Source organism: Arachis ipaensis, chromosome B08 (genome assembly GCF_000816755.2).
Source record: "Arachis ipaensis cultivar K30076 chromosome B08, Araip1.1, whole genome shotgun sequence".
NCBI classification, from domain to species: domain Eukaryota; kingdom Viridiplantae; phylum Streptophyta; class Magnoliopsida; order Fabales; family Fabaceae; genus Arachis; species Arachis ipaensis.
In genome coordinates, this window is record NC_029792.2 from 126,793,195 (window position 1) to 126,797,802 (window position 4,608).

The 4,608-nt window shown below is 29.7% G+C and overlaps 1 long non-coding RNA gene across 1 annotated transcript; it reads left to right on the top strand.

Annotated features, from left to right (window-relative positions):
* LOC107614489 lies at positions 333-3,117 on the top strand. Its single transcript, XR_001614466.2, has 5 exons — positions 333-1,429; positions 1,574-1,693; positions 1,775-1,877; positions 2,666-2,711; positions 2,853-3,117. It is a non-coding gene; the product is annotated as an uncharacterized LOC107614489 (long non-coding RNA).

The following is a 4,608-nucleotide window of genomic DNA, read 5'->3' on the forward strand; positions in this document are numbered from 1 at the left end:
TTAAACTAATGATTTTTAATTTGATCAATATAGATGATTTTTTTATTTGAGCAGTATTTTTTTTTCCATGTAGCAAATTCATTATCACAAAAATGGTCTCATCAATTAAAACTCAAATTATGGAATTTAAACATTATAATTTAAATGATATAGTCTTTCCATATTCATCTAAGAAATTGTGGGTTCGAATTTTCCTATTTTTTGGTAAAAAAAAAAGCATTGATATTTTTATATATCAAATAATTTTTTTTAGTCACAAAAAGATTTCTTTTTCTTTTTGGTTTTTCAATCCAATAAGGAATATTATCGTTTGAAATATGTAGCAGTGCTTTATTGGAGTCGGTTTGAAAAACAGCCGCTCTCTGCAGTTTAGTGGCGATTTCCGTGACAAATTGGAGAGAAGCCGCTATTTGTTCTTTCTTTCCCTCATCCATCACACGAGCATTCTCCACCACGCCCGCCGCATGTTCTTCTTCTCCTTCTTCCTTTATTTCTTTATTTGGATTGTGGTTTATTTTTCTTCTTTTTTTTCTGCTAGGTTTTCACCTGTTTACAAGAGGAGAAGTGCCCCTCACCCATAACAAAGGGGCTCTTCTGTCCTTCTGCTTTCCACCTTCACTTCTGGTTTTCTCTTCATGGTTTTTTTTTTTGTTCTGATTTTTTGCTCACTCTGCTCTTAGGTTTTTCTACTAATTAAATTGATTGTTTTGATTTATGGAAGAAGAAGAGAAAGCTCAATAGAGAATCTTTTTAGTCTATTCCATTCAATATCAGAATATCTAAACCAAGTTGTAAATTGCAGTATGAGAATAATTTTTACAAATATTTCTATAAATTTGTCATAATCAAGTGATAATACCCTTTGAGTTTGGAAATGGGAACTTAGAAGATAGGTCATGAATCTTGGTTGATATTGAGACTATTACGCCTACTCATGTTTTTAATGTTGATGATTTCACTAGTGTATTTAATTTGAAGTGGTTTGAGGCTAACAAAACAGAATCTATTGGGGTTGATGTTGTTGGTGTGCTAACATTGGCAAATGCTTGCGAGGACCATAGCCTCTCCTTGTGAATTATGCCTTTAGTGGCAATTTGAAACATAAACCAAATTCTAATGCTTCTTTCTACTCTAAAACCCAAGTCAAGGCGAGTTCCAAAAAGTATACAATCTTGGTTAGATGATTAGATGTCCGATGAATTTGGTGCATCAGGACTTATTGATTTTTATAATCAGTATATATTGCGAGTGAATTTGTCTTTGACCCTTTTAAAATTTTGTGTTAGGTTGCTTCTAAAAGATTATGATTTATGAAAATGTATGAACCCTCAAAATTCAATTTCCAATATCCTCTGAACTTAGCAATTCACACAACTTCATCACTAAGATGACAAGATCAGATAAAGTGGCTAAAGTATCATTATATCTTGTAAGATATTTTATGGTCATTTTATTGCTTTTTTATTTATTATTATTTTTTATGTTGACTCATATTATGCTTGTAATTGTAAATAGGTTCCATACATAACTAAAAATCTGATATATTTGTATTGCTTGAATATTCATCCAACAGGCATATCAAAACAAAGAGGGTCACTAGAGTTGAGTTGAACAAGAGACTCAGACACAAAGAACAACAGAAAAAAGCAGCAGAAGCTAAGAAGTTGGAGGACTTGTCGAAAGAAATTGACAGGTAGTATGAATTGATCTTTTTCTATGTTTCCAAACACGACAAAGTGTGATATTTGAGCTGTGTTGATTCTTCTGGTTACAGCATACCTGAAATTATGGAGGAAATCAAGCAAGATGATGAGGAAAAGCAGAAGAACATGCTAAGATAGGTTAAAGGCACGGCCACCACGCTTAGGAAAGCACAAGTAAGTAGGCTTTTCTATTTATCTTAATTTGCCATCAAAATCATAGTTATTCGAACGAGAGAACATGCTAAGAGTACTTCAGTGGTTTTGACTTAACACATATTATTCCATACACAATTCTTTGTGAGTGTATATTTATCACAATTCGTTAATAAGTTTGAGCCTGTTCCCCTTCAAGTTCTCCTAATCGAGGAAGTAAATGGATCCATCCAGAAGCTTATGGTAAGCTTGTAAAAATTCTCTTGCTTACTTTTTGTTACCCGTTTTCTGAGTTTTTAAAACATCCAAGTAACTTTTCAATTTCCATGACATATATGTAGGGTTGTTGTATCCTTATAAAGGATCGATATAAAAGTTTAGAGAAGAGAGGATTGATTGTTCCAACATCCAAAACATCCAAGAGGAAGTAGTTTACTGCTCTAACATTATATGAAACATGTCATCATCAAATCATTTTTGCATATAGTTCATATATCTATATTTTAACCGTTTGATATGACACATTTAAAATTTGTATGACATTGTGTTTGTGTTATGGCTTTGGCACGAAGTAGAGTCCTCTTGATTGTTGGTTCCATAACCAAGCATTGACGCCAGGGATGAAAGACCAATACAATTTTATCTAAATCAAGATTTTGTTTTCTTGTGTTTGTTTCATTTATACTCCTAGCTAGTCACAGTTAATGTGTTTTCATATTAATCTGTAATCCGATATTTTTACATATATTTGTAACCATATTTATAATTTCTGAGAGCTTGAATGAACTTCTTTTTTTCTTTTGCAACAGTGTTCAGTGAGCATTACACACTCCTTTGTGCAATTTAGAAACAAAGGTAAACAAACTTCTCCTTTTATGGTCGCTCCACTTTAGTGTGTTGAGCTTTCTTTGTTCAAAAAAAATCTTTTCTTTATATCTATTTAATTTCATTCTAAGACTAATTTGACATTTTCCATCTTCTCCTTTTCTTTGGCAGATCAATATCAGCATAAAATATCTCCGTAGCTCTCCACTTTTTGCATTCAATCTCAGCTACCTATCCGCTAGAGAAGACCATTATTAAAATGACAAAATACCATTTTACTTCTGGCATTTTGTTTCGGAGATATCATTGTCTTGAACTCTTGATTTGTTATTAATTTACTCTTGTGATATTTTAGCCATCTTTAGGTTGCTTTATTTTTGTGTTTGTTTGGATGTAGAAGCAATTGAGCAGCTTTGTAAGACCAACATTTTTTTAATTTAATTGTGAAAATTGTGGGGTTATAAACCAAATAAGAACAACAAAAGTGTTATTACAAAAGTCACTTATTCTCGTTCATAAAAAAGAGGCAATAATATTAATAAAACAAAATTTTGTTACCGCCATCATGTAAATACAGCACACAACAAGTTAATTGGAGTAATTGTGTAAATACTTAACAAGCTAATTAGTATCAAATATTTTGTTTATAATCTAATTAGTGTCAAGTTCTTTTTATACTAACTCTCAACTTCAATGACAACCAAATAAAATATGAAAAAAAAGTAATCATTAATAAAAGTATAAAATTAACTAAATATTTTATAATTAATTTTTATGGATGAAATACTTTTAAAAATTTTTTACATATCTGTTTAATTAATACATTTGAAGCTAATAATCTTTTAAAAAGATACATTTTTTTACCAAAAGTCCCTTCGGCATAGCCATCAAGACTTTTGATAAAATCTAGTTCACTGTCCTCTTCGGCATTGCTATCAAGGCCAGAGAACTAGAAAATCAAATATTATTGATAAAAATGTTGTGAATCACAAATACATCTATATTGATTTACAAAACCAGCTAACAATTAACTCGAACTAGATATGTACAACCTAAATAGGGCAATTAGATATGTGCAACCATTTACATGTTCTTCCTCCTTTAAGCAAATCCTCCTCCATCCATTAAAAACTTCGGAATAGGGCACAATTTCTACATTGAAAAACAATCAAAATAGTATAACTATCATGAATAATAACTTAAAAGAGTTTAAAATAGTCAATTAAATATTTTCTATATTAGTAGAAATTGAATTAGACTAACTAAATGAGAGTAAAGAAATGACTTACGATGATCAAATTACATCAAAAATGCTTTTTCTTAGCTTTTTTCCTTTAGCCAATTCTTTTTGATGTTTAAAATATTTCTGAGCATGACTGGCAATTTGACTAGAAGTTTTTGTTTGTACATAATATTTTGAAATTCTTTTCCAGTGTGAACCTTCTTCTTGGTACCCTCTAAGAAATAACCTACCAAAATATGATTTTTGAAATAATTATTAACAAATTTTATACTAAAAATTTTTAAACAAAAACATAAACTATTTAATTAGTAACGATATTTTTAGATATCAAACAATTTTTTTTCTTTTTTGGTTTTCAGTCCAACCAAAAATCTTATTATGCTAACCACGGTCAAAACAAAAATAAATTTAGCAATTAATAAAAATTGCTTTAGAACTCGCTCAAATTGCTAGTTATTGGTACACAAAAAACCTTTAATTAACAAGAGAGCAGTGAAACTGATCTTATAAAAAAGAGGTGCTAAACTTATATATTGTAGACAACATACAATCATCATGGACAAGTTAGAGATATATCTAAATCAACATACAATACATAAAAAAGATTCTCATATATAGGACATAAAAAAAAATTTAATTTCTAAACAATATAACTAATTTATTTTTTTTTAAAATTTATTATAT